Source organism: Physeter macrocephalus, chromosome 10 (assembly GCF_002837175.3).
Source record: "Physeter macrocephalus isolate SW-GA chromosome 10, ASM283717v5, whole genome shotgun sequence".
Lineage (NCBI taxonomy): Eukaryota > Metazoa > Chordata > Mammalia > Artiodactyla > Physeteridae > Physeter > Physeter macrocephalus.
Window position 1 is genome coordinate 47,014,397 of NC_041223.1, and position 10,385 is coordinate 47,024,781.

At 38.4% G+C, this 10,385-nt stretch overlaps 1 protein-coding gene across 8 annotated transcripts in view; it reads left to right on the forward strand.

Moving 5' to 3' along the window:
• HS3ST5 (heparan sulfate-glucosamine 3-sulfotransferase 5) overlaps positions 1–10,385 on the forward strand; it is a 358,640-nt gene that overhangs the window by 101,154 nt on the left and 247,101 nt on the right. For all 8 annotated transcript variants that reach the window (XR_003681466.2, XM_055087546.1, XM_028494526.2 and 5 more), the window contains exon 2: positions 9,010–9,204. The gene's annotated coding sequence lies outside the window, so the exon portion shown is untranslated. The remainder of the gene's footprint in view (positions 1–9,009; positions 9,205–10,385) is intronic.

Genomic DNA, 10,385 nt, shown 5'->3' on the forward strand with positions numbered 1-10,385 from the left:
GTCTTGTTTATGGTTTCCTTTGCTGTGCAAAAGCTTTTAAGTTTCATTAGGTCCCATTTGTTTATTTTTGTTTTTATTTCCATTTCTCTAGGAGGTGGGTCAAAAAGGATCTTGCTGTGATTTATGTCACAGAATGTTCTGCCTATGTTTTCCTCTAAGAGTTTGATAGTAGACCCATTTTTAATATCATCATATAAAGTTCGTGTAACTCACCTCCTGAGCAAACAGCACCGATAACACTGCCCAGTTTGCAGTGTTGAAGATATAGTTAAACATTTTCCTGTTTTTTTGACATCTGTCTTTTCTGTGTGTGTATATCTGTTGAACCCATCAAAGTCTAAAATATTTCAATTCAGCATAAAATTGCAGTACCAATTGTTGTATGGCATGTATTTTATCTTGGGCCGAGATGGGAAAGCATATCTAAATGCATCATGCCTGTGCTGAAAAGTAATGCAAATATCCTGTCTTGAGTGCCAGAAATAAATGAAAATGATAATAAAGTCTAGAAACGTTTTTCTCTTTTGCACTGATGCAAAATTTTGTATGTAGTGATCATCATCATGCATTAAGCATCCACTGTAAGTCAGACATTCTAGATGGGCAGAAGAATATTGAAGGCATAGTTTCTACTCTCAACTCTTATTAATCAAAAGAAAATTAATACAGTTTAAAGTCATTGAGAGTAAAGAATAAACATTGAAATTTTTAGAACTTCTAAATATATTCTGTGATTTAAGAGTAGAGCTATATACATTCACAGTTTTTTCAACCTATTACAAGTCTCCACTAAAGACAGTTAGATAGTTGATAGTTGAACTGTGTGTCTGTGTCTACAAGTGGATGTTACCTTATGTGAATTGTGTGTGATTTGTACTAATTTTCTCCACAGTGCAAAGAATAGAGAAATTCATGAATAGCAGGTGTTTTACTGATTGTTTTAATGAAAATGCTGCAGAAATGTCAATGTCAGAACCACAGAGTAAAGAAGATCAGTGTATAAGAAGGAGCAGACCAGATGGATGTCCTTAATGAAAGCCATACTGCTTTGATGGAATTTACCACTGCTCAGAGTATGAGTCTCCTCATTACCAGCCTGAGAATTTGATTTAAGGAGGCAGTCTCATTCTGGTCAGACTCACAAGGAACTTAAGTACCTGAACTAGGTGGTCAGTTCATGAATGGGGAACCACTCCACTACTGTGTCCAGAATGCTGGTGTCCTCTGTGTCCAGTGCCTCTTTCTGACCTACAGTCCCTGGGGGAGCTGAGCAGTAAACGTGGGTGCTTATGAGGGATGTGCCATTCAGACCGTAGGGAAGTGTGAGGAACATTCTGAAGATGTGACTTCTGTTTGCAGGAGGATGGAAACTCTTGATCCACCTTGGCAACTTCTGATTTCTGGATTTTCTCTTCTTCATTCTCAAAGCTAGTAGTGGCCAATCCATGTTCCACAGAATGCTAGGATTCTGTGTAAGGATTATTTTGTGGGAGATGGATCCTCTCACAAAGAAAAAACAAAACTTAAACTACTGCCCTCTCTAGCCATGCCCTTCCTGTTATGATACAGTTTTAGCTTCTCTAGTCACTTTCCAGTCCTGTCTCCTGGCAATGAAATTATTTCCAGATCTCCTTAATGGACTGTAGGGAGTTCCCAAACTCTCAGTGTTTCTTTTATTGAGATAATCACAGAAGGTCAGTCATCTAGGAATAATCATGGATGTCTTATGTGTAGCTTTTACTTATTTAATTCTCATCATATGATATTATTTCTCTCATTTCCTTAGGAAGTTTTCAAAATTATAAGAGAGAATTTTACTTTTTACTAGTAGGTGCTGTTATAGGGTACTCTAAATCTTTGAGCCAGAGGTAGATAAATAAAACTTTTTACATTTCAGTGCAATATTGGGAGAAACCTACAAAAAGTATACGTAAATAGGCAAGCTTATATTCTTTTTGTAGCACTCATGAACATCTGTACTCCATGTGTTTTTTAAAACTTCACTACTTGCATTATAGAATGGCTATGACATCCATTGGCAATCTCATACTCTTAAAGGAATCAGTTTTTAAAGAAATACAAAAGGGATGAATTGGGAGATTGGAATTGACATATATACACTAATATGTATAAAATAAATAAGTAATAAGAACCTGCTGTATAAAAAAATAAAATAAAATTCAAAAAAAAGAGAAAAGCAAAAGGTTTGTACTATAATTATAGAACACATGTCAATTTTCATGCAAAAGGACTAACCCAATCTTGCCAATAGCTATAGAAATTAACGAAACAGAAAAGTTTAGCCAGTGAAATACCATATACTTGAAAATAATTTTTCCCATTATACAGAAAAGAAGCATGTAGAAAGAGGCAGAGCATAAGGTCCTTCCTTCATGCAGTTAAGCTTATTTTTTATTTACATAAAGAGAAGCAAAATAAACAGGGCGACTTTAGCCTATCCCTTGGAGTTTAAGTTACAGGAGAAAAGAAATCATGACTATATACTGGTGGAATGTTGCTTGAAAAGCAGTTGAATATTAAATTACAAATCACTAGTTTCCTAAAATGTCTTTTAATATCTGGGTAAAAATTATAAAATAGCCTGCTCTCTGATTTTTAAGACAGCTATTTGTAGTCATTCTTAAAATGCGTTTTGTGCAAGAAGGTTTCTTTTTCCATTTTTTTTCTTTCTTTTTTTTTTTTTCAACTTTACTTTTATTTAAAATGAGGCCAGGGCTTCCCTGGTGGCGCAGTGGTTGAGGGTCCGCCTGCCGATGTGGGGGACGCGGGTTCGTGCCCCGGTCCGGGAGGATCCCATATGCCGCAGAGCGGCTGGGCCCGTGGGCCATGGCCGCTGGGCCTGTGCGTCCGGAGCCTGTGCTCCACAACGGGAGAGGCCACGGCGGTGAGAGGCCCGCATACCACAAAAATAAATAAGTAAATAAAATAAAATGAGGCCATATTTTCCTCTTGTAAAAACAGAGTTCAACTAGAACTGTCAATTTTCTCATCTGTAAAACAAGAGCACTGAATCAGCTGACTATATTCATTCAGAACTCAATTTCTTTATCTTATGATCACTAAGGTTCTCCCTATATCTAATATTCTAAGGTTCTAAGGAAAGGAAAATATATTACTAACGACATATTTTGATTTTTATTTCTTAGAGTTCAAATGTCCACCATTCACCTTGGTCTAAGCTTAAGGAACCAGTCAAGGGGATACAATGCAGATGGGAGGGGAAAACAGAACCCTCACACAAGCTGTGCCATGTTGCAATCAGGCTTCCGTTTGAAAAATAATCTTCTCTATAGCTTTAAAGTGATAACTTTGTACCGGCAACGCTTCTTGTTCCAAACTGATTTTCTCTGGCTCTTCCTGAATACTTTCTGAGGAATCATCGACCTCTTCGATTTCTGAGGAGGAAGGACTCTCTACTGTCACAGTCACAGGAAATTCTGATGGACCTTTGTTAACATAGTTAAGTCTCTCTCTCTCTCAGAACTAGCCCATTTAGCTCCACTTTCCTTAGCGCACCCGACACGCTTACACAGCATTTATGAGCTTTACACAACTGGAAGGTCACATCTTTAGTTCTTATCACAGGAACACGATTTCTGTAAAGTTTATTTCTGTCACAACCTGTCTCGCCAAGCCGTGGCTGGAAGAAGCTCTGGATACAGATCAGGGGCAGAGGGTGCTCAGGAGCGGTTCCCAGTCCACCCCGCGGAGGCGGTCGGCCTTAAGTCCAGCAGGCCATCCCGCAGGGAAGCGCGCACGGCGGGAGGAGGCACCGAGTCCTGCAGCGCGCACAGGTCCTCAGAGCACGAGAAGAGGTCGGCCGCGCTGTCCCGGCGCAGCTTCACCGAGTGATCATGGCCCGAGTGCGGCCTCGGGGACGCTTGGCTGTGGACACAATGCCCACACCCGCCTGGGGTCTCTGGCTCGCCTCCTGGCCCCTCGGGTGCCCACCACCCGGTGGCTGCGGCCCCGCAGCATGCACAGGACCATCGTCGCAGCCAGAAGACATAGGGCCGCGGGCCCCAGCTAGGCCGGCCCCTCCATGCCGTGCTCGGGAGCCCCTGCATAGCCTGGTGTTGGTGCCGGCATCAACACCCTCCATGCCGCGGGGCTGGGGTTTAAGCCAGTGGGCTCGTTTCTTTTTTCTAATTTTACAAACTCCCTAACAGATTCAATACCTGAGAAGACTAGAAGATATTTATAACTAAACAACAAGTCTATAGAACCCCAAAGGTGGTTACCTCGTATATAAGTATGCCTTAGGCAAACTTCAACTAGTTTTTAAGAAACAGATGTTTAAGCCAGCTGAAGAATTTTATTCAGGCACAAAATTTGCATTATCTCCTCCTAAATTTCCTGGCCTCTCCTCTTCTGGTTCCCCTCAATTCTATCTACCATTTTTCAACTTAAAAAAGTATTTTCTGGCCACAGTTAACACAGTCAGAAGCCTTTGAGAAACATGTATCCCTGTGTCCTCCTGTTTAATAACACTTACAGCCCCACTGCTTCATTACCTTTAGACTCCAGTGCATGTTCTTATTTTAGGTTACTCTAAGAAATATCTTATTTAAGGTAATATCAGTATATGGCATAGGCTAAAATTTCATCCCTACCTTGGAATCCCTGCAGTTCTTTTTGCCCCTTTCAGGTAAATATCCAATAACTAGGAATTAATTTGTACTTGGGATAACTATTTTCCAAAATAACTTGTCTCGGCTCCAAAAGACTCTAGCTGTTAATTATTGAAACTATTGGGACTTCCCTGGAGGTCCAGTGGTTAAGAATCCATCTTGCAATGCAGGGGATGCCGGTTCGATCCCTGGTCAGGGAACTGGGATTCCACAGGCCGCAGGGCAACTAAGCCCACATGCCAGAACTACTGAGTCCGTGCACCACAACTAGAGAGCCCTCGCACCACAACTGATGAGCCTACGTGCCACAACTAGAGAGAAGCCCGCACACTGCAACAAAGAGCCCACGCACCGCAACAGAAGATCCTACATGCCACAACTAAGACCCAATGCAGCCAAAAAATAAATAAATAAATATTTTTAAAATTATTGAAACTATTGAATTTTTGCTTGTATTTTCAAAGACAAAAGATTTTTAAAGAGAAATATAAAATATTTGAAAGTATGACAGTGAAAATAGCAAACATCATGTTTGAGTGTTTATTCACATAACTCAGGGCTTATCTGAAGGTTCTCCATGTCACGCAGAAAAACAGCTCCTTTATAATTAATCTGTGCAGATTCTGTAGAATTGGGATCCAGAAACAAGTTACCTATTTTTTACTTCCATTTTTGACAGACTAATAATATATTTCCCCTTGTTCACTTTAATCTTATCCTTTTAAGAATCAGAGTAGAAGAAATATCAGTATCAATACAGTTGAATGCCTTCTGAACCCCTACTACTTACATAGCATTCTGCTATATAGTACAAAGAAATAGGACATTTCTTTGCCTTCAGCATACTAATAAGTAATTCAAAAAATAAAATATACAGGAAAAAATAATAACACAAGGTGGTTCATGGTTCAAGAGTTATTGTAAGGAAATTGTTCATTCATTCAACAAATATTTATTGAGTGCCTACTGTGTGCTAAGCACTCTGCTGAATGCAGGGTATTTTAAAAATGAGGATAATTATAAACAGAAATAATCACTTCTCTCTAGGGATATGAGAATGAAGAGGTAGGGACTAGGTGATGTAAGTCCTTGTTCTTTACCCTGAGAACAATGAGAAGGCATTGAAGGCTTTTAAACAAGGAGTTGACATGATCAGTTGTGTGTTTTTAAAAGATCTAAATACCATGAGGAGAATTTAGTGGAGAGAAACAAAATGTGAGATGAGAGACAGAAAAAAGCCATGCAGTATTCCAGGGAACAGACAAGGTTTTAGAGGTAGTGGTGGTGGTGGTAGTGGTGATGATAGTGGAGGAGAAAAGGAAAGAGGAAGATATAGAAAGAAAGGGGACAAAGTAGATAGATTTAAAAATTATTTAAGCAGTAAAATCAAAAGCATTTGATAATCAGGTACTGGGGCTAAGGGGGAAAAGAAGGATTAAATCTACTCTGATTCCTTTTTTTAAAGGTTGAAGGCCTTGCTTTTTGGCTTGTTTAACTGATGGCTGATGGTGCTGTTTACAAAAATAGGCAACACTGGAGGAAAGGTGTATTTGAGAGGAAGGTTTTTATGAATCCAGTTATGGAAAAATTCAGTTTGAGGGACCTTCAAGACATTCAAGTTTAGATGTCAACTATTCAGTTAGAAATAAAAGTCTGGTGATAGAAGAAAATGTTAAGCTAAAGATAAGATTTGAGAGTCATCAGATGATAGCATCATATACTTTGATGGGCCCTCTTATCAATGTATACAGTGGAAAATAAAGTGGTTTAGATTAGGGTTCTCTCACTATGAATTAGAAGACTCTGGAAACATTTCATGGGGAAGAGGACTGGATCATGAAAAGAGGTAGAATATAGATAAGAAGAGAGAGAAGTAGACATGAATGAAATGGCAGGAACACAATAAAAATATAAATAAATAGACTGTAAAGATTTTGGTTGCAAGTTACAGAGATACCAACCCAAACTGGCTTAATACAAAAAAAAAGGAATCTATAAATTCACACATAACTGAGACGTTCAGGGTATTCTACCTGCAAGGAAAGCTCTGTCCCGGGGTGAAACACCAAGCTCAGAACTCAGATCCTTTTTTTCTGTTTTTCAGCTATTTCCTTGGTGTTGACTTAAGTTCTAGCAAGTTCTCTTCTGATGATCCCAAGGTGGTTGCTAGTAGTTCCATATGCTACATGTTCATATGCTTATGTCCAGCAAGAAAAACAAAGTTCATTTATTTATTTATTTATTTACACAATAGGGCAATGAAAACCCCAGAATGGAGATCGTTGACCTATTAAGGTTGTGTGCTCATCGCTAATATTGTAGGTAGAGATTGAGGTACATGGATTATTTTAACCTAGTCAGGGTGTACCTCTGGAGTGGAGACAAATCCTCTCACTAAACTACCTAGAGTATTGGGGAAGGGAGATAGGAAATCTAGAAAGAGTTATGTTATAAGGAGTCTTAAATGCCAAGTTAAAGACCTTGTTCTTAATCTAATAGACCAAAAGTTCTTCTGTTTTGAACAGAAGAGGCATCCAATGAAATTATTTCAAAAAATTAAGTCTTGAGGCAACTATAGTACATATGGCAATGTTTAAGAAAAACAGAAAAAGAAATCTGTTAAAGAGTCTATAGCAATAGTTTAGGATAGAGAAAGTGAAAACCCAGACTGTGGTTGAGTAAGAAATGTTGATGAAAGGAAGCCAGTAATGAAGTAATGGATGTGAACAATATTTCAGACGAAGAATCCACGGGGCTTAGCAAGATAATAATGGTGGAACTTCAAACTCTTCCACTGAGATTTCGACTAATGTGGTAGCTTTGGCACTGAGGCAAAAATGAAATCCTTTCTTTTGCCATAGTACTTGACCCTTTTATTCCAAACTTAGCTCTGAGCTAGACTTTTCATTTCATTTTGTTCTAGTTAGTTACCACCACCTTGTGACCCATTATTCCCCACATGCACAACTTTCCTAGGAGTCAAAACAAGGCAAGTTCCAACCTCTGTCAGAATGAAAGCTGTCCTTGACTCCATAGAATGAGAACTTGCAGATTACTTTGCAATTTATAAAGGTAGATATCACTACAATCATAGCAGTGGCACTTACTGTTTAACAAATGTTTTTTGAGCATTTTGTCAAGCTACAATGATTCTGTTAGCAAGCAACAGAAAACCCAATGGTTTAAACAAGTACAATTCCAAAGGAAACAGTTAGTAGCATTGGTTCGGCTGCTCGTCGATAACAGGGCCGATATCTTTGAGTTTCTCTGGACTTTTGTTGTGTTTTGCAGCACGGTGACAAGGTGACTGCTCTACCTCCAAGTATCACGGCCTCATTCAAGGAAAGCAATTGTGTGGTAAAGAGAAGAGGAGAAGGAATCTTTCTATTTATCAATAAAACAAATTTCTGCCTGGATTTCTAACCCAGTGTACTTCTTATAGTTCATGGGCCAGAATGGGATCGCATGACCACTCTTAGCAGTAAGGGAGACCAGGAGAGTGAACATTTGATTTTCTGTTCTCTATTTGTGTGAGTCATAGCAAGCAAGAAGAAAGTTGGAAATGGTTTTTGGGTGGCCAAACAGTAAGCTCTTCCGTGAAAACCTATCGTTCTACAGTGTGCTCTGTGCTTACATATGTATTACACTCTTATTTTGTATTTGACTTTGTATTTATCTGTACATGATTCTTCCTCTACCCTTTGGGAGAATATTTGCATGATTAATTACCAATTTTTAAAATAGATGTTTTATTCTCTTTTTCCATTAGCTACTACTAACACCTGCTTAACTCATGCAGCAAAGAAGCTACAATTTTGGTTTCCCTGAGTAGGCAACACATATTGACTACAAAAGATATAATTTTTATTTATGTCTGATTATCTTGGCAATCATTACCCATGTTAAAGAAAACATAGCAAAAGTACCAGATGATTCCATTGGGATTTAGTAAAAGTATCACATTTTATCTTTTATGAGATGTAATAGAGTCTCACATAAGGATGTATTTCCAAAAGACCTCATCAGCCTTGACTTAGGAAGAAATTCACCACCAAAATGTAACACCTGCATATCAAAAATAAAATTAGTAATTATACCACTTGATGCAATGTTTAGAAAAATAGTCAATTAAAGCAATATGAATTCAACCAGAATCCTCTGCAGGCAACAGCATCATGCAATTCTGACTTCACAGTGATATGAAATTTTAAATAACAACGGTGCTAAATCAGGGAGCAGCAAACCCAGGCCAAGTTTAAATTTAGTAACAGTGCTAGTTTACTGAAAATAACCTTCTCCATAGCAGATTCTCTGTGAATTTCAGGTGACCAACTATTTGTTTTTCTGTTCTGTTCAGAGGTAAACAGGTACCCAGAGGCTTCAGCATTGCTGTCTTCCCTTCTCAATGGCGTTTCTGATGTCCACCTCAGGAGTCTCCTTGGCCAGCCCTGAAACACTTGAAAATTAAACAGAGAATCCACTGCATATATTCTTCTTGAAAATTTCCATTGTATATGTTCAGAACTTTCTGAATAAGAGTAAGGATTTGAAGGTAAGAGAACGTTGGAAGTAACTCACATTCTTGTGTAACTCTTAATTATGTCAAAAGTGAATATTTAATATATTTTAAAAAATATACAAAAGTAAAAGCTGTTGTTGAATATAAGGAAAATAGCCAGCTATGTGTAGTTCTGCAGCAAAAAAAGGTAAATAAAATACAAAGTTCAAAAATTGTTATATGTCATGTAAATATAAATACAAGCAAGGCACAGTGGTTATCTTGATATCTGAAATCAGTTTCACACAAAAAAGTATGGCATACAGTGGTTCCCAAATTCTAATATGTATGAGAGTGACAAGAGGGGAGAGAGAGTTACTTAAAATGCTGGTTCCTGGGCATATTTCACAGAGAGTTAGATTCACTAGACTGGGATATGGTCCAGCAATCTGCATTTTTACAGCTACTCACCCCCAGAAGATCCTGATGAAAGTGGGTCTTGGGCCTTTGAGAAACATGGAAATTGGCATTTAAAATAATGTGCTTCTAATTTTCAACCTTCATTTAAAGAGGTTTTATGTGGTTTGTTTCCTTCAGTCACAAGAATAAACAAGCAAGGGATATTTTAAATTAGTGCTAAATTAGTGCACCTTTTTGATCCCCCCCCAAGTGAATTATTAATCCTTTCCAATATTCCTTTTTTTTAACATCTTTATTGGAGTATAATTGCTTTACAATGGTGTGTTCGTTTCTGCTTTATAACAAAGTGAATCAGTTATACGTATACATATGTCCCCATATCTCTTCCCTCTTGCGTCTGCCTCCCTCCCACCCTCCCTGTCCCACCCCTCTAGGTGGTCACAAAGTACCGAGCTGATCTCCCTGTGCTATGCGGCTGCTTCCCACTAGCTATCTATTTTACATTTGGTAGTGTATATATGTCCACGCCACTCTCTCACTTTGTCACAGCGTACCCTTCCCCATCTCCATATCCTCAAGTCCATTTTCTATTAGGTCTGCGTCTTTATTCCCGTCGTGGCCCTAGTTTCTTCATGACCATTTTTTGTTATTGTTTTTTACATTCCATATATATGTGTTAGCATATGGTATTTGTTTTTCTCTTTCTGACTTACTTCACTCTGTATGACAGACTCTAGGTCCATCCACCTCACTACAAATAACTCAATTTCGTTTCTTTTTATGGCTGAGTAATATTCCATTGTATATATGTGCCA